Below are 23,720 nucleotides of genomic sequence, written 5' to 3'. Positions count from 1 at the left end.
TTTTTTGCAGTATATGGACTTTCCTTTTCTGCTTGTGGTCGATATAATATTATATATCATCAGTTCAATTACTTGTGGTAGCTAAATAAATATTTCATCAAATAAGTTCGAGTAGTCATAAGAGTTTTTGCTGCTATTTTTGCAATAGGAAATTCAGTTAATTCTTGTTGAACTTTCTCAACACTAAAGGGAGGTGGTGTTTTTTCATCTCCCACTTCCCCTATAGTTGTGGTATGAGTGGCCTAAAATGGGTGTTGAAATGGTTCACACTCTGAACTGCCACTTAGAGATAAGCAGCCTTGAGTCTTACTGTATGAACAAAACTCAGTATATACTTCAGTGTTTCACATGGAGCGAGTCAGGATTACTGTAAATGGCTTTCATCGCCTCCTTGCATCAGTCTTTTTCAGGTTGTCGTCCTTCAGTGTAATACCTTATTATGTAATACTTATAAGTGTCAAATATTTAATTCTAGATATTACCAAACTAGCGTTTTCTCTAATGACTGGAATTCTTAATGCACAAAAAAGTGCAGAGGTCAGGCTTAAAAAAGAATGAGCATAATATTAAAATCATGTTCAATATGACTTCAAAGTGGGTCATAGCGTCATGGTGAATTGGGGCGATCTGGGAACTCATGGATGATCTGTAACAATGTAGTGCCTCTCCAAAGCTTTAGAGGTGGATTTTGTTACCTTTGGACAGAGCCAGTCCAGCTGTTCCCCCTGTTTTTATTTCTGATTTATAGTCTTTTATAGTCTACGCTGAGCTGACGGACTGCCGGCTGTAGCTTCATCTATCTATACAGACATGAGAATGGTATCAACCCTCTCATCTACCTCTCTGCAAGAAAGCAAATAAGTGTATTACCAAAAACTCTCATTAGAGTGTTTCTGCTCTGCCACCACTCTTAGGTATGATTCACTTTAGGCAATAATGACTACATACGAGGCTTTACTGATGTTAGTTAACAGCTTTAACATGTTGTATGTGAGCTGTGAAATATTAAAACATAAGCAGTGCTGCAGTACGGCATCAGAATAACTGAAAGTTATTCAGCAAATGTTTGGCCATTACCCACAGGATATATCCTCTCAAGATGATACTACAGTATACTATACAATATTATACTATACTACACTATATTATACTATATTATATTATACTATACTACTGTTACTACTATAGCCTACACTTTCCAGGACCTTCTAGGTTTCACCTCACTTTAGAGAAGTAGATGGTCTGTACTTATACATTTGCACATTTACTGCATGAGTCACAGGATGCTGTATGTTGTAGCTTTAAGTGAAGGTGGTTCACATATGGAGCTGTATCAGGGTGCAGGCGCCATCCTGATTGGCTGAGGATGGGGGCATTTGGACAAAGGTCATTGCAAAGTTTGGTCATAAGTGCACGGTGTTATACATCGACGTGATAAGGCAGAGAGTGATGATGCAACATAGTTGCTTCCGCTCGCCACCATAGCAGTGGTGGCTTTTGTTATCTGAGATAAAGTTTAGGCCTTTTTTCCCTGATTGGCTTCTCTGAGCTATCTGGGTTCCACACAGCCAGCCCTTTTCTTTCCTGTATCCCTGTGGCCTTGATGTTTCCTCCCCTGCATGCTGCTGCAAAGAGATTGGTGGAATATTTTGATTAGGCTGGTACATTCTGACACACTGAAACAGCTTAGCATCCACAAGAACAACGGCCCACTCTGTAGTCCACTCTGAACACTTGGTATACAGTACATTCAACATTCAATCACTTTGTGTATTAAGGAAGCTCAACATACAGTACAGTTGTGGCTGTAGAGGGAAGTCCAGGGAGTGATTCATGGTGCATTGGTCCAGAGTAACATGAGGAAGTTACACAGCACTGTGCATGGTACATTCTGGTCATTGCAAAAACAAAATGTTTGTAATGTTCAATAGTGTGGCAATAGAAAGTGGCAGTAACAGCTTTTACTGAGTGCTCCTTGGAAGTTTCGGAATCCAGACATTATGAAACCATAGCAGGGACTGAGTGCTGGGTGGGCTGGTTACATAGGAAGAAGAGGGGGGGGCTGACAGATAGACCACCAATCAGCAGTGTAGACTAAACACTGATACTTGTCCTCGAAGCAGCAAGAGGGCGCAGATGATGGCCAGTGACCGCTATGTTCCAAAATTAGAGAAAAGTACTGCTGACATTGTATTTAGATACAGTATCAAGATGGTGTGATACAGAATACTAAAACAGACTATGGTATTTAATTTGATCTCATAGTTTTAACACTACACTAGTGTAATAAATACCATCTACACTCTACACTGGCTGATCTGAAATTGTCATTAATCACAAGGTGGGGGTTGCTACTTCCTTGATTTTTTGCATTATCAACCTACATACATACAGTTCTATATGTTCTGAACGCAGTACTTAGAACACTACTGAAAACATTATCTCAAAAGCTGTGAGCCGCCGGATGCTTCAACAGCATTTCACAACCATGACATGTTGACACTTTATTTCCACATATTTCCTGAGAGCTAGCTTTGCAGTTATCTTCCTTGTTTTGACTTCCTCTTTGCAGCCCTGAAGCTCAATGGTCAAATGAATTGTCTTGTGCATGGTGTCATTATTGTGAACTCATTGTGAGAGAAAGAGAGAAGGGTTGCACTCGGACCTCGTCTGCTTCAACATCAACAGGTCTGAACACGCAGGTAACAGATTGGTATCCAGTTTCTAAAATGTTTTGTACAGAAGTCAATACTTTTATGTGAAAAGGGAAATATGTGCATGTTTTTAAGTCTTTGGTCATTTTTGGTTGGAGTGGTACCAGTGTCTTGTTCATTTATTCTGCAGAGCCGTCTTTGATTTTGCAAGATCAGGCCCCCCACTTAGTGTATTTGACAAGCTGAGTTTGACACTCTGTATCAGTGAGTGTCAGTTTGTCAAATACCCCAAGTGAGGTGTCACTTGTCTACAAATGCAGCCCACCCCGGGTTACTCCACAGGCTGACCTGCCACACCAAGGAAACTGCAAACACCAAGGGAACAGGCTCGAAACGCTTTTCTTGTGAAACTTTTGAGGATACAGACAAGGAACAAGGTCTGCAGTGGTTATGGTGAAGACAGACAAATGCTTAGTCATTGGATCATCTGTTTGACTGTCAGCTATTTGGTATATGCAAATTACTCTCATATCATTTTAACGAACAGAAATATTAATTCTGTCTCACGAGAATCCACATATGTGTAATTTAAGGCTTCACAGAAATGTTTGAGTAAAAGAGACCAAAAAAAGCCTAACCTTTTGAACCCAATTTTGTTTTTCAGTCTGTTTTTCTTTAGGCTTATAGCACAGCCAAAGATGACACATATTGTTATTTTCAGGACAGGTAAGGCTGCTCTGAAATTTCGTCATTTGATATGTGAGTGGTACTATACCTGTCCTAGGATCGTTATTATTTAAAAAAAAAAAGAAAGAAAAGTGTTTTGACACAATCTGCACCCAGAGGGTTACAGAGGTTAAAATAAGGCTTTGAAAAAAATTGTTCAAAACCCACCAGAATATCCTAAAAGTGAGTGTCATATATACGATGATCTGTTGCCAGGGATGCAAATGAGCAAAAATTTAAATACATGCTAAATGTATCTTATCATATTATATGTATTGTGTATGCACATGCATGTCTTGTTGTGTACAGTTTCTACTTCAACAAAGACTGAAGGGATGATCAGTCTTTTATGAGACTGCACATCTGTAAAGTTTTTAGATGCTTACATGTGTCACACTCAGTATTTTGCTAAATCATTTTGTTCAGCATTGATGAAAGTGTCCTCTCTCTGCCAACATGTGGGAGTGAAGTCTTTTCGATTTCACAAGTGAAAATCAGGCTCCGACTCGGTCGACAAGCAGAGGGGAAGAGAGTAGCCCAATGAATTATACAGTGACCCTGGAGTTTACCCTGAATTTATGTGTGGTAACATGATCTGCCACAATGCATCAACCGTGTATAATAAATGTGATTGAGGTGCATTTTTTTACAGGCTTATCTGTGATCTCTCAAGGGTTTTATATATAAGACAGAAGCTTATCATCCAACTGACTTCTAAAAGACGACTCTTATTGGTCCGCCTTGCATTTCCTGTTGCTGTGGGGACATGCTGCATTTCCTAAATGTGTAACAACAAATGTGTAGCTGTTTGACATTCAAAGACAAATGAATGGCTACATCCTCACCGTTTCTAACTGCTGTTTCAACATTGCACCAAATGATTGCACCTGCATATTAAATCATTAAGATTTTAAAAAAGATGTCAGTGGGCGGCACACATATCGACTACTACTATCCATCACTTTGTTAGTGTCTACTACTGTGCATCATTGCATGAGGCGGCTAGTCACACATGGTGTAAGTCATGTGCACTCTGTCTTGGCTGCAGAAATGAAAGCGTTTTACAATGCTGCTGTGGTTCACATCTGCATCAAACATTTGCACACCCTTCCATCTATCATGTCACAAGATGATGTTGATGATGCACAGTCGTGTTTTATCTGCCCAGCATTATGTGTAGATGGTACAGATGTAGTTTTTATGGCACTCCCATATGCAGTTACGTCAGTCGACTGATTTCTGGCTATTTGGGATTGTTTCATTTCAATGCAAGTATTTCAAAAATTTGTTTGTTTGTTTGTTTTTTACATGTTTTACATTGTGAAGGACTGCAGCCAAAAGCCGTATCATGTTGCTCTTATTGCTTTCCAGATAGCTACTTTTTTGAAGGTTGTCCAAATGTCAAGTTGTACTGTATACTGTAAGCAGGTCTTGTCTTGCCTCAGAGGCTGTTGGAAATGTTCTTAAATTAACATTGGTCTGGAACAGGACTTCAACACATGTTATAAAGCCCTCTGAATAACTCTGAGTCTGTAAAAAGGATCCGTTATATTTTTATAAGACCAGTTGCCCATTAAACAGTACAGACATCAGCTAGGTGTACCTTCTTCAAATTGTTGAGAATTGAAATGCAATCTGTTGTTCTCAATTGATTTCATTGCACAAGAGCAACAGGCCTCCAACAAGGCTGCCAAATTGTGCATTACAGAACTTATTTGTGTTACTGCACCCCTGTTTCAAGTCAAAACCACACCTGCAACACGGTCTGACGTCAATGTCAGACAAACAGTGACAGCCTGTCACACATTTTTTATTAGAGGCTTTAACACAAAGCAAAGTTATCTGAGTATCTGGTGGATTCACTCCACTTTCGGTGAACTATAGTGTGTGAAGTAATTCACTGAGAGGTTATTCAGGTCGTCAATTGTGACTGAAATTGCAAAAAAATGTCATTAAACAATGTAAAGCTCAAATCTGCAAAATGTATTAGATTAATAGTACCACAGCACAGGCTCAAAGATCAATTTTTATTGAACTTGTCATCTATACTGGCAACAAAGTTAACTGTTGGTGTGAGAGGAATGTGAACTCAGTGACTGTTGTTGTTTATAGGAATGCACGGGATGAAGTTGGTGAAAGACACTGCAAAATCTAAAATAAAGTTTTTTGTGTTAGCATGTGATATACAGTATACAAGAAGAAAATATATGATGCAACAATTTAAGTACATGGAAACCTTCACCTTCACCTCATCACACTGAAGCGCATCACTATATTACTTTATCTAAGGCCTCATTAGCTAAAGTGTTCAGTCTGTGCTCATCATTTTGTCAAAGTTAAATTAAGTTTTGATGCAATACATTTATCAGTAAGAAATATTTTTTGAAAATGTCTCATGAGGACTTTGTAGCCTAATTTAAACCGCAATAAGGATCACAACAACAGCAACCCTTCAGGTCATTGTTCCCTGGTATTTCTTCAAACCTTAATACAGACGGGGGATATCATTTTAAAAATGTTCCCTAACCACTCAATGTGAGTAACTTGAGAATCATGGGTTGTTGTTTGGTTCCAAAGAAAACAAACACTGTGCATAGGCCTACATGTGGGATCAATTTTAGGTATTGGGGAAAAGGACAGCACTTGAACAAACCCTGAGCTAAACAGCATTTAGCATAATGCACATGCTCAATAAGCCTGAGATGGAGGTAAGGGGTGTTTAGGAGAAGTCATTCAGCAGTCAAGGTTCAAGGTTCAATTTATTCAACATGGAAATTACAGTGTTCCCAACCTAATCAACTAACACATATTACCAAAACACAGAAAACAAATGCCCATAGAATAAAACCATGAATAAATACAAACCAAAACTGCATTCCATAACAAAAAAACGTTGAAAGAATAATTCAAACAACAGTAACAAAACAAATAACTATAAGAACTGAAATTGAGCTACAGTTTACATCCTCCTTTTTTCTAAATGTCTTGTTCTGCCATAACCTCAATAAAAGAGAACCATTTAGTTTGTGTGACAGGTGGTCTTAATGCTGCTGCATTCAACTAGACAATCCATACTGTGTTAACATGTGGATAATTGTGATCTGACGTCTAATTGAAGCCCCTTGTTAAACTTGTCAGACTGCATTGGTGAGATGTCATCATTCAGCAGAATCGCTGGTGTCTAAAAATTTAAGTGTCAGGCTGAAAACGCTGATGCACAATGCAGAGATGCTTCATTCTTGTTCTCTCAAAATCCAGTCGGTGATATTAGAGTTTCTACCTGAAACGTGCATGAACAAGCAGATAACCTAGGCCGAATGCAAAACGATGCCTATTTCAAATAAAGATCTATTTGCAGGATCAAGAAATTGATTAAACTTCACAATGAGGTGAAAGACATTTAGAAAATAAAGTTTTTTGGTTATTTTCACATATTTCTGTAATTGCCACTCTCCTCATTTCCAAATGCATCAAAGTCTGAAACACATTTATAAAAGATTAAAATATGCAAAGAGGGAAATAATCATTTGTAGCAGGAGGAGTGTCTGTGAGAACTCAAAGTTTTGTCTCCATAACTTTTTACTGGTTTATGGTTCACTTTGCAGTGCAAAATAGGGAATGGGGTTTTCTTTGGATATTTGATACATTTAATCTAAACTTGGTGTTAGAGTGGTTTAAGACTAAATTCTTTGGTGATGTTGAATTTGGTGAATTTTGCTTCTAAATGAGAAACACATAACAAAATATTGACCCTTTCCAGCCCGTTTTTAAAATATGGCACCTGAATCCAGTCATTTTATCTAAAAGGCTAATATAACAATAAAAAATACAATTAATTAAGATGAAAAACAAACGGTCCCCATTTACAGCTGTAATCTGTAGCATTAACGTGTTTCTAATATTTTGTCATATTATTTTTTTATCCAATTTACATACATGAGGGTACTGAAAACACCTTCCAACATAATGCAGTCCAGTACAACACCACCACGAACTACGACCTCATTTATAAACATGAAGATGATTTAACTGAAAACTTTAAGCTTTGTAAATGTAGAATTTATGGCAGAGCTGTTGTTGTTTGATTGAACTGCATTAGACTGCACAAGTGTACCTAATAAAGTGGCCACTGAGTGTGTATTAGTGCCAACCAGCTCCGTCACCACCTGTAAGTTACTGTTTGGTACTGCTAAAGCATTTCAGATGAGGGTCATGTACCCTGTGCCACATAAGATACATGCGAGCTGAAAGGAATCTGTGAACAAGTAGAACTTCTCTGTAATAGCAAGGGTCATATTGATCTACTTTGCTGGGGGGAGCGTACAGTCCTGCTGTCTTCACACCCATATGGGATTCAGGACAAAGTCCTGCTTTGGCCAGGCACATTCCCATGTAAACATCATCAATGGGAAGAATGGTGATGGACTGGGACATGTTGTATATGACAGAAGCTGTGTAGCCAGACAAGAGGAAGCCCCCACCACCACAGTGCAGGGGGTACGAATCTGACTCCTGTACCTGAACTGGGATAAAATACTTGCTCCATGATGATCTAATGGGCCCAACACTCTGGATCAGATAGCCAGTAAAGAAGTGCTTGTTTCCATTGTTGTCCCCCAGGGTTTGGAGATCCTCACCCATGTTGTATGTGTTGGCAAAGACGTCATCGTCACCATTTACCAAGAAGCTAACTTGGACAGTTTCTTTACATCCACTCCAAGAAGAGAATCTGCTTCAAGGTGAGGTTTTAGAAGGAGTCACTGAAGTGCTCACGTTGCTCCACCTCGAGGAGTTTGCTTCTCAAAACCAGCATCCATCGTTCCAGAGATGAAGACCCTCCTGATCCACACACCGCTGTGTAATCTCTCTTTAGCTCAGGTTTTGCGCAGCACCTCCCAGCGGTCGTGGTTCACAGGGGAGCTTTTGATGACCAGCAGAAGGAAGACTTCTGCAGATCGATCAGCTCCTCCACATTTGTCAGGGATGTCCAGTAGCATGGGAAAATGTCGACAGTGTTGATAGTAGAGAAAGTCCTGTATATTACCAGGAAGTGATCTGTAGTTTGGGATGCCGGCAGCAGACATGTTTTGTTCACATCTTGGCCAAGAGTATACATAGGAAATATTTTTGGTGGGGGGCTTGGTTTGACTGCTGACCTCACATCTACTTGGAGGCGGATGATTTTGTGGTCAATACAATCATTTAAGAGATAAAGGACCACGAGGAGAGCTCCCACTAGCAAGAACGTTCTTGATCTGATGTGTATCTTCTTCAAAACAGTGACCAAAAAAAAGTTTCTCACCAACTTATCTCAGTCTGACATCATATATCAAAGACAAAGACATTAAAGTACTAAGGAGTTAAGGTACATGAACCTAAGATCTATTGCAATAACAAAACAGGTTTCCAAAATGACCTATGAATGTTTTCAGATCCAAATCTGTTACAAATGACTGTTAGAGTATTCATAGGGTCATTTTTGTTCCATCACTGCTATGGTTAAGGTTTGCTGTTGTTTTTATGGTGAAGACAGTCTCAAAATTACATACATAAACCATTCTTGATATCTGACCTCCAAATCAGAAGATCCACATATTCTCTGCTGACTAAATATCTCAGCACATTGTCTTCTAAGTGTGTAAAAAGTATAAGCTACTTATTTTAAACAGTAGAAATAATTCAATCAATGTAGCACACAGTTAAACCAAACTTCAGCAGTAATTACCTGAACATGTTGGTAGATGTTGGTCAATGTGAGCGCTTGATGAGTATCCCTCTGATAGTCAGTAGTCAGTCTGTGCAGATCGCAATGGTAGTTAAGGTAAAGGTGATGTCCAGGATGCCTCTGGGGAACATTTTGCCCTGGGCTCAGCCAGTCAGGTGGTCTCTTGGCCAAGGCAGCGCATGCTCCCAACAAGCTGCATGGTTCAAATATTTTGATGTAAAATATGTTATTCATTTAAGGTAAAACACAACCTGGAAGTCAAAGGTGCCTGAGAAGACAACGTCTGAGGGTAAACAGCCTTGTTAACACAGGGAGATGACAGTTGTTGTGACCTTTACCACCAGCTGCAGCAGCATGGCGCTGTTCTGCTGGGAACCTGCCTGATGGTGTTACTCACCCATTAGTCAGTCAGCCTTAATATAGTGAATCAACGTAAAATGTTGCATGCATGGACATTTATTTAATACAGTTTATTACAAATGATGTTAAATTTACTGTAAGTGTATTTCCACCATATTGTACAGTATAGTGTGCCCATTATTTGGCTAACAGGCGGCCTCTGTAAAGTGGTTTGTAATAAACATGTCCTGTTGATGGCGTTTGAGTCCTGCTGCTGTCAGTCGTTTCTTTGTGCGCTCCACACCCCATGGCTGCCCTTTGCTAAATAGTTAAGCTTGTTTATTTAAAATAAATCATATATTGACACCTTGACTTGGCTGGTCTGTGGGATCTACCGTCTCCCAGGATATGAAGATGAGATGGAGGTAACATGTTAAATCAATAGCAGTCAATGATAATGACAATAATATGTATAGGCAATAATATGTATAGGCATGACGCAGCTGCTGTCACACATCAACACATCAAGCTGCTCCACATAACTTAGCAAAACTATACATCAATGGGGGTAGGGACTGAAATGGATACTGATCTTCATCATCCATCTTGTAGGCCTATGTTTTTACTCACAAAGAAATGTCTAGAGAGTTTAACCCCAAACAATGCATGCTGCTAATATGCTAATCACGTTCCCTCTGTCATCCTTTAACTGTCCATCTAACGCCATCATCAGGTCAAAATCAAAATGTGTCCTGCAAAACTAATGATATTTCCATCAACCTCAGCTGTACTTTGTGTTTAGTGCTAATTAGAAAATGCTAAAATGCTAAACTAAGATGGTGAACATGATAAAAAAGTATACCTCACCTGTCATTGTGAGCATGTTAGCATGCTGATGTTATCTTTTAGCTCAAAGCACCACTGTGCCTAACTGCAGCCGACTACACAGAGCTGCTAGCATGGCTGTAGACTCTTGGTCTTTTTTAAAAATGGCTTAGTAATTTCCTCAACTGCTGGTCACTAGTTTTTAGCAAACATTACTCATACAGGAGTAAATTGTGCATTTATTGGGGACTATTTTCAGCCAAGGATTAATACACATTTGGTGAGCTAGTGAGTAACCTAGACATGTGGGAGCATGTCTAATATCTATTAGTAGCAGTGCGAGGCAGTGCTGCATTAAACAATAGTTAGAGGGACGGGTTCACCTTCTTCATGTCCATACTGGTAAACACCCCGGCCAAGGATTAACTCGTGCAACTGTAAGATCTGCTGAATGTTCTGGAGAGATACTTGATGTTTTTTTCTCCATTGTCTTACTACAACAATGGTTGAATGAATAATTTGCCATATGAGTTGAAGTAGCAGAAAAGCAAACTACCTGAGCACTGCCTTTCCTACTCAGTGGTGCAGTGTGACCTCGTTCATTGTCGATGTTGCACTCTCAATGTCACTCTGACTTGTGCTTGGAGGATCCAGGCATCCTTTTGGAAGAGATTGTTAATTGAGGTAGAAACATGGTTGAAGGAGGATTACTGGGTCCCTGCCTGCTACTAAAAAAGTCATTCAAATAAAAACATCACTGAGCTCACATAATTACTTTTTCAGTGACTGGCTGAACATCATTATTATGTTCAGTCGTGTCTCGTGCAATGATACCTAATTGAGGAAGAGGTTTTTTGTTTGAGTAGATGATTTTGGTGGGTTATGTATGTGTGAAAGGTATAAATAAGACAACACAGAGAGGTTGCTATGGTAAGAAGAGCTACACAACTGCTACAGTATCAGCAACCTCAGGATTTTGCACCGCACTTGTTGAGTTCTGCACTGAATATTTGGTCACATGGTCCATTTGTATGAGGGCTGTACTGTATTTATTTGCAACAGTAACAAGACAAATATGTGCAACATATAGAGGTAAAAGTCAGTTTTAACAATATTGCTTTCTCAGGACATGTGTGGCTCTGTGAAGGAGATAGAAACACTAGGTATTAATCTGTAAATCATGAGTCACACACAGCTGAGCATGTAATGGAGCATGTTCTGGCAGGTGTTGAGATTTCCGTGACACCAAGAAAGGAATTAAGATTGATTTGTACATATGACTTTTGCATTTTGACTGAGGTCCATGGTTATATTAAAGTCATGAGACATTATGAGCAAAGTTTGGCACAGGTGAAAGTGTTTATATGTCTGTCAAATGGAGAAAGCTCAGAATGAAGTTGCCAGTAAGAGATTTCTTTTTTTTTTACTTAGGCTGCTACTGTCAAATTAAACCTTTGAGGCTTGATCATAGATTTAAACTCCTATATTGTAACATACTGTGCTTTCACTAAACCAGAAGGAGAACTCTTTACCTTTGCTCAAATACTGAACAGTAAAATATATTTTCCTCTTACAGAATGTGAATGAAATCCCAAATACTTTTCTAAAATAGGTCCACATTGTAGTTATGTAGTTAGATATTTGCCATCATTCTTCAGTAATTAGTTTTCATTGTGAAGGTGATATCGCTTTTGATGTGATAAACAACTATTGGCTTCTTTACTGTAAAAGTGACTCAGAGTTGGCAGTGTGACTTAATGACTGAAAGAACCATACCAGGTTTACATGTTTTAGCCCATTTACTACTGTACAAATCACTTGACATCACAGCTAACCATTGCTAGAACGTATTTTTAGCCATGCTAGTGACATGGCTCAAAGTGTCACTTTGTTCAATACTTTTTTATGTTTTTTATGTTTATGACCAAATACCTTGTGTTTAGTGCTAGTTACAGAATGTTATCATGCTAATAACATGTTAAACATTTAGCATTTAGCTGAAAGCCCTGCTGGGCCTTAGTGTAGCCTCACAGAGCTGCCAGCATGGCTGTAGACTCTAATCTTATTTCTACTGTTACATTAGTTTCCATTTTGTACAAAAGAAATATTTACTAGCACAAAGTTGAAATTCAACATCAACAAAGGTATGTTAACATAGTGAGGTAATGTCAGTTGATTATCACACTTTAGCAAAACTACATCCAAAAATGTAAAAATGTATAGCATGCAGTCGAAAATGCTCAGCCTAAACGGAAAATATACATGATTTGTAGTTAAGGAGTTAAACCTCGCAACTGCTATAGACCTTGAAACAAACACATAACAAAGTGACAAGTGTACAACAATCAGTGCGATTGCTTGGGCCCCTAAAAAGATCGTAGTCAGTGATCTGAAATAATACTGTATTTACTATAATCCCAGGAAATCTCCAGGACCTTTGTCAACCTCTGAGCCCCATGCATCATTCAGGATTTTCCATTTGGTGCAACTGCACATCAGAGGTGCTGAGTTTTGTTAAGAAAATGTCAAAAGTGGGGAAACTATATTAAGTTGTATTAAGTAGCTCTTGCAACTGATGAAACTTTGTATTCAACTGCATTTAACTACATTTTCTTGTTCATTTCCTTCGCAGTCACCTTTCTGACCGGCCGACACTAAATAAATGGCAGCAGGATGAGTCGTCTCAGGTGAAGGGAGATAGGCCTGCAGTGAGAGGTGATACAGTTACAACTAAAGTGATGTATTCCTAGTTTTACACATGGTCCCTGTGAAATCAAACTTCTATTACCACAATATATCTTTAATGGTGCTTTCTTTACCTTACCTTACCTTTTGATGTAAAGTTTTTTCAACTAATAAAACAATCTTTTATGCAATACTTATTTCAACAAGCCTGACCAACTCTAGAACTGATTCAAATACATATGAAGATATATCTGATTTGACTTGGTGTCAATTCCAGCTTCAAGTCACTTCCAATAATGTAGAAAATATCACATTGTGGGGGAAAGATTTTGCAGAACCCTAGATTTTGAGTTGTAAATGACTCTAGTAAGATGAAATAGACGCTTGTGAAATTATTATTCATGAACAAAAAAAACCCCACAGTTTTGAATGCATCACATTAAAGAAGAGGCCCTCAGTTAGACCCCTGTTGAGCTGTGTGGGAGGATTCATCACTACATGGAGGATTGGATTAAACAAGGACAGTTTCTTGGCACACTTCCAAACCTGTATTCATTTAGAGCTAACCAACCTCTCAGTGGTTCACTGACCAGTAAAACGTGTCATAATATACAATATGATACATGCGTATATGATTTATATGACACAATGCATGATATTTGTTCAGATGCAAGATGTGACAGCAAGAAGATTGTATCCATCTAACAAAGTGGGATTTCATCATCCTGATCAAAGGGACCTGTACACTCGGTCTGCTCAAAGCGACTGACCTGCCATTCAAGTTGATTTTTTTAACTATAAATAATGTCATATTTGACTTTGGTACAACATAGACCTTTTTTAATCTGTTTAGGTGTTAAGACTTAATTATGTTTCTCTCCACATTTCTTGCACTAAGTCTGAAAAAAAATCAAATAGGCCAAATTACTTAGTAAAAAGTAATAAAAAAGATTAATAAAATAATCACAGAATCTAAAAAATCTCAGTTTGCTTAAGTTGGCAGATACATTAGTTGATGAATGATTTTCAAATGACTAAAAGAAAAAACAAATGTCATTGACTAAACTGCTCATATTGGCATACAGGTTGTAAGGCTTCCTGTACTTATGTTGTACGTATGTACAGTAAGGCTTACTGTACATACACCATCATAATAATGTGACAGGTACTGTATTTACATAATCACTCTACACCTGTCAACCAGACAGAACACAAACCTCCCGCAGAGCAGAAGCAACAGCTCGATGGACAAATGTGAAAAGCAGCTTTGTACGTGTGTGATTCACCGTCCATTGCATCTGTGTTTGGGATATGCAAATAACCTAATTTTCAAATTAAGATTATAGATTCTGAATGGTTGCTGAATGCCCTTTTATTCAGCATGAACACATGCGTGCACTGGTATTGGACACAGGTAATACCTGGACACTCGACAGACTTGGAACAACAATGACGCAGAGACATTTTAAGAGTGATTAAACCTTAAATACTTGCAGTTTGGTGGCCAAAGCAAAGACTGTGTAATCCTGCAGAAATGGCCTGGTCTTGTACACCAGCCTGTTGTCACAACTCTGAGCTGTTGAAGAATAAATAGGCTAAAATACAACAACAACATCGGTCTTAGGACATGCAGTATCTGTTAGGTTTTAGTGTACTTTAGAACCCAGAAGCAGAACTCGAACACAGAGCTGGGAACAGAGAATGACGTTTATTTTAAAGTTTTAAAGGAGTGAGTTGCTGAGCCAGCCGGAGAGTGGCGGATGAGCGGGCAGGCTGAAATCCGGGCTGGGCTGTGGGCTGGCAGGCTGACTGGTGAGGAGGTTGGCGAGGCAGGCGAACAAACAGTCACAGGAGGGAATGGACCACATTGCCAAACTGAAGGGGTTAATATACTGCAGAGGCTTGATGAGGTTGTAGGTGTGCATGAAGATCAGCTGCAGGTGAGTGCCACACCCAGACACACACACACACACACACACACACACACAAAGACAGAGATAGAGGACAAACATCTTGTAGCTGGATACGTATAGTAGACATCTGGTCTTGTACTTTCTGGAAAGAAACTATGTTCAGTTTCTCAATGTCTCAATACTACAGCTTTGATCACCACAAACATAATTCCTTTCACTTCTATTGTATCGGGCTGGTGGCAGAAGTATCATCTGCAGATATCTCAAAACTTTGGCAAAACCAAAGCCATCTATTCATGGATATTTTGGTGAAGTTCAAGTCTTTTTTCACGTTGATCCATCATGGTTATCACTTTGTGTGAACTTCAAGTCACAGTTTTCTTTAATAGAAAAATGCATTGACAGGCTACATACTGTGCTGTTATGATGCAGTTCCTCTATTAACCACTAGATGCTGGGGACAAGGAAAGTCAGAACTCCCCCAATGTCACTGTGGTCTCAGTAAATGTAACGCTTTTTCAAAACACTTCATTAAAAAGATGGTAAAGAGAGGCGTATGTAGGAGTGTTTCTGCTCAATCATGCAAGCATATAAATAAAGTTAAAACCATCCCTTCAGAAATCTCTGAATGAAGTTAGTCTGTAGTTTTTCCTAGGCAAGATCTAATAGCAAACACTGTCATATTTGCACTTGAGGCCTATCAAAATTTAGAACATAGTATATACTGTTTATATAGCAACAAATAATAAAGAACCTATTACTATTTTTTTCATTGTTCTTCCCATGAAATGCACAAGAAAAGCTTTGTGTCATACAATGAGTACAGAACACACAGCCACGACATCAAGAGCACATTACTGACCACCCTCGTCTGGACTAAGAGACAACTGTGACTGAACCTGTATAATGTTGTTTGTAGATAGGCAGTTTGTATTGTCTGCTGTGAAGGATTCTATTTATTTAGTGAAGAGTATCTGGATTATGGAAAACGTTTCAAGAAAGAAGAAAAACTGAAGTATCAACAAATATGGATGTGATAACATTTAGAAAACAGTAGACAGGAAGTAGAATAAAGAAACTTTTTGATTATTTTCTGTGTTTTGACTGCCACACAGGTGCTACCACGCGATGCTGGACTTTAAGTATTAACATTAATAATAATCAGTGACTGCAAGAGTTGGCATCTGTAATGTAATATAAAGTTCACTGTTAATATACCCATATGATTTCAAACCAACAATTCTAGCAATGCAGTATAGCTAAATGATCAACATACTAATGAAACGTTTTGTATTTTATGACAGAAAAGAACTTGTAGATACTCAGTTGTGAATCAATCGTATCTCTGTTGTTTACTACCAGAGTGCATTCCATGCAGTGTCATACTGACCTGATTAGGTTTCTGCTTTAAACAAATTGTGTCTTTCAAAGAGAGACATTATTTAGATTACAGTTGTGTTTGTCCTCTGAACTCTTTCCTATGCTCCTGTCACACATCATATTAACAGACAATTAATTCAACATTTAAGTGTGAAGGATATAATACCTGAGTGTATATTACAACTTGGCTTTATATTAATATGGAATTATGAAGATATAATATAATAGATTTTTTTTCTTATCAGTCGCTGTAAGCCAATCATCGTCATTTGATTACAGGATGATGGTAATTACAGGTCAGAATAGATTACTGCAGTTGTGTACATTTTTGCTGATGTGTTTTTGTGTTCCTTTGCTCTCGGGGCGAACATATTAAAATACAATGATGCATTACAAAACTGAGCTTGTTAAAAGGGAACAATGAACTCTTAAAAGGATTACTGTGGTGTAAAACCACAAAGCTGCACCCGTCCGTCATCAAAAATCTGCACATACTAAAAACTTCCATCATATTCAATCCAGTCCAAAAATATTCCTGGCCTGATATAAAAATCCTAACAACAATGTTTCACAGTATATGTATATGGAACAAGGACATAATGTGAACTGCAGATTCCACTTTGGCCATTATATCAAAGTGACGACTTATTGGACAAACCTCAGTGCTTCTTGGATATCCTTCCCATCTCATCCATTCAGTGTATTTGGCATGAGTTTATGTAGAAAATTATATTATGAGTTTCAGCACAGCCCCACTTCTCTTGTAGTGCAGCAGGAGCGAGCACTACAAAGGCCATGAATGTCTGCCAGACAGACAGAAATGTCCCCGATAAGAACGCTGACTGCTACATTTAACACCTGCGTTTTGTACTTTTTTTTCTTGCCCTATAGTAGCCTTGCTTAGAGTTGAAATGGGAGTCTACCAAGCACACAATTCAGCAAAGATTGAACAAATTAATTTGTTAAGCTTCCTTATAATAAGACTTGATATATAGAAATGAATGTATGGCGAAGTGATAGTATTACGGTGCAGTGACATTAAAATGTTCCATTTGTGTTCACTCTGGCTTAAACCTTGCCGGCTCCACAGTGAGAAAACCTAACATGCAATTACATTTTACCTGCGAAAATATTTGGCAAGAATTCACAATAATGACTTACTGTCACTATTACTTTTTCTGATTCAAGTTATGAAGCCTAATATTACCCTTGCCCTCCAGCTGAAAGAGGGTGGAGATAAAGGTGGAAATGTGTGGGAGAGCAAAGGAGAAAAAGCAAGGTTTCTAAGAGGCAACATGCCAAGGCTGAGACATTAGACCTTCTTCTCCTGAAAAACTGTGAAATCTGTGAAAATTCAAGGTTACAAACGAGCAGCATGAGGGTTTCCAGTCTGGGCTCCAAGCCCTCACTGGGGAAACCTCAGAGAACTTTAGCATTTAGTGTTAAAGAGGTGATAATTTCAGTTGATAATGCACACATGCAAATCATTTTCTGCCATTTTGCTTACTGAATATTACACAAACATTTTAATCCTGATTTCATTTCATGTAAGTGGCATAACTGACAGTAATGTGCACTTTAATTTTATTGAAGCAAAATACAGTTTTTCAAGTTGGAAAGTGTCATTATTTTAAATAAGTCCGCCTTTTTTCTCAGTCTCACCCCCTTCAACTGCTTTCTAAAGGACCTCAGTTCTTGTCCCCCTGGCTTAATGGGCTGATCCCACCGATTTATCTCACAGGCTGCTCTGCAGAGATGGTTGTCCCAACAACATCAAGGTAAATGTGGATCAAAAGGAGGGATCCTTGGCCTACATGTACTGCTTGGTAATAAGCCAAGGCTTGGTCACATGGGTGAGGGTTTTTGATGCTGCAACACCCAAACACTTAGTGACCTCAGATTACTTTTCTGATAATGGAATCTATAAAACAAACTTTATTTCTTCATATAATAAATCAAACTTCTTCATCAAGACTTCCAACTAACTGACTCATAAGTATATCTGATTTCAGTTGGTTAAGACTAAAGACAAAAGATGTTTTCATGTTGGTTCGTTTTCATTCATTGTGAATTAACATACACTGCTCAAAGTTCAGTGTACTTAAGGACAGGCTTTTTTGGGTTTATTGGATAGTTGAGAACAGAGAGTATCAGTAAACATATGAAGGCAGGGAGGGTTAACGTACAACACCATGCATTTGGGTCTTTATCTGAACCAATGCATGCTGGTCAATGGATTTACTTGCTCTTGTTTAGTAGTTTATTGGATTGAAAGAAAATGCGCCCTTGATTGACACTTTCATTCCTTCAATGAAATTGTGGCTATCTATTACAGCAGTGAAACGGCACTATAACTTTAAGAACTTTCCCTGTTATTCTTTTATTTCATGCATCTTCTTTTCCATTTTTTTGTCTATTTTAAAATGATTCAACTCATTTTAAAGCCCCATATAAATCACATTCAATAGTCTCGGTTTCAAAGAGTTGCCTGTCTAAAGCAGTTCATATTAGTTAATGTGGTTATGCTTGCAGTTAGTGGTATTTTGGACCACTCACAACAAAACATGCTACAAGAGCTTCAGACAAGACGAAAACACAAAACAGCAGCACATCTTAGTTGCGGCTCCCATTGTGATTTTCAGAGCAGTCTCAGGACACGCATGACCAACAACATGTAAACTGTTTGACAAGAAAATGCCAAGTAGAGGCTCTTCCATGGCAAGAACAACTTTAGCTGTACAATGGCTTCCCCACATGGAGTCTTGAAGGGTCCCACCAGCGCAGAGTGGCCTTGACATTTTAAGGGAGAGCTGCAGGACAAACGCCAGCATATTTTAAGAGACAAACAGCACCCTCACCGAGGACCTGCTCTTATAGAAACTGTTCATCAAGAACGACCGCTGTGTCAGAATGACAGAAGGCTGCCTCCCACACAGAGTCACCTTCTCCCAGCTGGCAATGGGTAAAATGGCCAGATAAGGGAGATATAAAAAAAAAACTCTGTGAAGGCCACCCTTTAAGGAGGGTTCAGATCAGTACTCAACCTTATGAGAAAAACAACCCTCAGATCCACTATCATGATCAGTGTCAAACCAGATTCACAGCACCAAGGACACGGTGCGAGCAGAGAATAGCCCAGACTTCCAAACATGTCACCGCTGTGGCAGTGAAGGACAGATGTTCATATGCAAATGTACAGATGCTCTAAAGGTGTCTTTGGGCTGGCTATGTGCTAATGCACACTAAGTCACAGATCAGCTGTTTTTATACGGTATATACTTTTAGAAAACATGGGATCTTGGTGCAAAATGTTACCATAAAGAAATTTATTTTGCCATGACTTAAGAAATGTTAGTTATAGAGACATTACATTTAAGGGTATTGATGTTGTACATTCTCTAAGAAGGGCTGTTAAAATTGTTTACTTTTTTTACATGTGGTGCTCCATATATTTTCTAACATTCACTTTGGTGACATTGTTAAATTATATTAAACCACTTAAACTCATTAGCATCAAAATTAGATGCAGCATCAAAATTATGCCAATGGCCAACAGATAGGCAGACCAACTGCTGCATCTGCAAACACCACTGAGCAAAACTGAAACAGAACACAGTAGATGAACGCAGATGATTCCACACGGCCAACATGTGTTCACATTACAATTCAGACCATGTACTTTCAAATTCGACGGCTGCACTAAGAATGGAGGTTATGTGGACTGGGATTGTTGGGGCCTAAGGGGCACTGTACACCAACAACAGGTTGCAGCTTTAAAAGCAACGCTAGGTGATTGTAGTTCAGTCTGGATCACAGATGTGCCACAGGTCAGTCCTCCATCTGACCAACCCTTTAGTCTATAACACAGGATCTTGAGAACTATGAATATGTATAATATAAACGTCCTGTTTTGTACATAAAAAACAGAATCCAGGTGGCATTGCACTATTTCCAAAAAATAATGTGAAAGAGTTGCATAGAGGGCTTTATTTTTGATCACTTGATGAACCTATTTAAGGTGTTTAACACATACATGTGCTACATACTGTAGCAGCGCACACACATACATATTTGGTGCAAATGAACACTTTGATAAAATTGTAATTTAAAACTTGACACCTCACCCCACCAGATTGCATCAGTTTGTCAGATAACAAATGGACTGTGTACCATGACAATGAGAGGGTGACAGAACAAGAGGTTAAAAATGATGGGAGGTTAAAAATGCAATTTATTACAGTGACACTGTAGCACTAATTATCAGGTGGGATATGTTTAGAGCTGGGCTTTGATAAGTCTAAACATATTTGATGTAACAAAGGCATGATGTTAAGGGCAGTGCTGTAGTGTAAATACATCCAAACTGTAAAGCTCTTTAAATGAATGAATGCTTTGGGTCATCTTAGCCTTTAACTGGTGGATGAGAGAGCAGGCTCAGGTGAAGATTAGCTCAGCATTTGTGTGGGTGTTCGCCGTGTCACCATGTCCATCAACATCCAGAACATGAGCAGCAACAACCCCAGCAGCATTAACTTTACCTGATGCTGCCACCTGTTACATACTGCCTGAATATATAAAATGGTTACACATCTGTGTTCACAAATCAGTAAGCAGTTATTGAGCTAAACATGAAAATGACGAGTTTCAGAAAAAACACTTCTCAGAAAGTACCTTAATGGGGCACTTCAGCAATTTAATAGTGTACTTCCATAAAGTAGGGGGACTTGCAAGAGATAGTTAATAATACAAATAATGGTCAAAATCGAAGCAATGGAGGCTAAAAAAATCCCAACTTTTATTTCCGAGAATGGGTCAAGCTCCAAAACCCCTGAATCATACATTTCCCATAATGCAACCAGGATTAGTGGGAGAGTCTGAGGGCATCTAGTGGACAGGTGGAGAACGGCAGGTCTGGAAAGTTCCTCAGAAATGCCCGTACCTGGGAGAGGTGAGAAGTGAGAAGTGGCTGAACAACTTGATCTTCATTCATTGTAAGGTGTTTCCATTATTTCTGCCCCCAGCAGTAGGCTTCAATTTTGACAATTTGATGGACCTGTTTATGATGTGCCTCTAAGATCTTGAAGTTTTCCAACCCTCTTCCTGTTTGCGCAGAATAAAAAAAGCTTTAGGGCATTGAATACAGAACTGACGCTTCTTTGAAACCTTTTGGCCTCTTCCCCTGTTTGTTGCTGAAAAAAATGTCAGAAGCTTCAGGGCATTGAAAACAGAAAATAAAGTAATATCTGTTCTGCAGAAATTACAGCATCTTTTTATAGACTGGGATCAAAGCACTGGCACAACACCTCACTGATTTCATAGTTTCAATCTCATATGTGGACAAGGAGACTATAAAAGGCTACGAGATGTTCATGATAGTGGTGCATAAATATTGTCCGAATAGACGCATTTCTTTATCCATGTGGCTTAAGCTCTATATCCACTGTACAATATGAGATGTAAGAAAGGTACAACAAGGGAAAAAACAGCTATAATAGTTATTACATAGGTCTTTATATAGAGATAATATTTACTGCACTGTGCTGGGTTTCAACTTCTCCTAGAGTTACCGATTTCCCCAGCCTTCTAATAGATCCGCCGTGAGCATCACTTCAGTTTGAAGCTTCAAACATCATGAATGATGATATGTGATTGTCATTTGAAACAAGGATTTGGCGCAATGTATCGAGCCAAACGCGTTAGAAAAGTGAAACAAGTGTCGGCGCCTTGGCTTGCCCTTGTGTATTATCAAGCGGCCAACATGCCTGTGTGTGGTTCTGGGCCAACTGCTCAGCTTCTTTCATGGCTGGGTTGGACTGACGTCTATGGCTGCCAAGAGCTGCATACCTTCCTCCTTTGCTCAGGCACAAACATTAATACACAGTATGAAGCACACCATGAGGTGGAGGGGAATATTCATTATCGCAGTTCATTCACTTCTATAGTAAAAAGATAGGTCTGCTGCTGTTTGTTCCCTATAGTCTTCTGCATGAACTAATATTAAGTAGTGTTCAGTCTCTGAAAAATGCACTCACAAGCAACATGTAACTGCACCTCTATGTTTTCTAGTATGTTCACATTCATTTTTAGCCTATGTGGGGAAATTAAATAAAAGTCATAGTAGTAGGCTAAAGCCAGTAAGCTAAAAATATATATAAACCTTCCTGCCAACTCTCAGGGCTTGTTGACCAGGTCATGCATCCTGTTTTGCCGTTTGTTTTCAAAGTGCAATCCCTGCAACAGCCAAATCTCTATCTTTTACGCATTACAATCTGTAGTTGGTGACGTGATATAAACAATAAACAGTTAGTCGCATCTAATCAGTCCCTTCTTCTTCAGCTTTTGATGCACATCTGTTACAGGTTTAATTAACCTCTTCAGGTCCATTCAGACACGTATCACAAAACATCTTTTAAATTCTAGTCAAGATCCAAACATTTCCAAGGAAACAAAACATGTCAGGCTAGATTTTGGGGGAAATGTGGAGACTAAAACAGAAGAAATGAAGATGAACCTGAAGCTACTGATGAGGAATTAGTTCTTGTGCCATATTATGAATCAGGTCATTTCAAAGCAGAACTGGAGCCTGAGAATGAGGAAACTATGATGTTAGGACTGATGAGGGAACCTCATGTAGTTATCTCAACTACCTCGCATTTGCTGCTATTTATGCGCAATTGCCAAATGTCCAACGTGGGAAGTCAGAAGATTTCACAAGCGTTATGCTTTCCTGAAAAACCTTCAGCTATTCTGAGCATGGCTGGAGAAAAGGAAAGAGGTGCAACGACTTCCAAAAGCAGATGGATGCTCTAAAAGTCTTTTATAATTGTTTTTTTTGTTTTTTTTTCAAAAAAAGCTGTAGATGTTTAAGTTTGTGCTGAAATTAACTACTTTATAAATTGTTGGGTAGTTTAATCTATAGCAATGCATCATATTGTATGAGATCATGTTATGTTTGTGGCATCCCTGTGAGAACCATGTATCTCTAACAAGTCAACTTTTCATGAGCTCAGAAAAACAGCCCTGTTTTCAGCTTTGTGGCGATGCATTTTCCAGCTAATCCAAGTCGGGTTTAAAAAGTTTATTTAGCTTACGAAGGAGGAGAGTTTTCTCAAACCATAAAGGAACACTTCATCCTTCAGTTTATCATACATGGTTTTCACAGGAAAGGAAGGGTATAAAAATTTGTAATCTGAAAAGTAACTTGTAACTAAAGTTACAGTAGCCTTTCTATGAGATAGTACAGTATATACATTAAGTATAAAAGCTACAACTGAAAATAATAAATTAATTCTAAAACATATGACATCAATAAATGATTGTAAACAAGTAAGTATTCTGTTTTTTATGTACAAAACAGGACGTTTAGTAAAATAAGTATTGTGTGTGTTTGTTGTTGTTAATAATACGTTCAGAAATGTTTACAAGTGATATTATTTTAATATATGGCTTAATCTGCATCATGTAAATGCTGAG

General features: G+C 38.6%; 1 pseudogene; it reads right to left on the bottom strand.

The window, feature by feature from the left end:
• Positions 1–7,553: 7,553 nt before the first annotated feature.
• LOC139295490 (N-acetyllactosaminide beta-1,3-N-acetylglucosaminyltransferase 3 pseudogene) lies at positions 7,554–10,667 on the bottom strand (annotated as a pseudogene).
• Positions 10,668–23,720: the final 13,053 nt, after the last annotated feature.

Source organism: Enoplosus armatus, chromosome 13 (genome assembly GCF_043641665.1).
Source record: "Enoplosus armatus isolate fEnoArm2 chromosome 13, fEnoArm2.hap1, whole genome shotgun sequence".
Classification (NCBI taxonomy): Eukaryota; Metazoa; Chordata; class Actinopteri; order Centrarchiformes; family Enoplosidae; genus Enoplosus; species Enoplosus armatus.
This window is presented reverse-complemented; position numbering and strand designations above follow the sequence as displayed.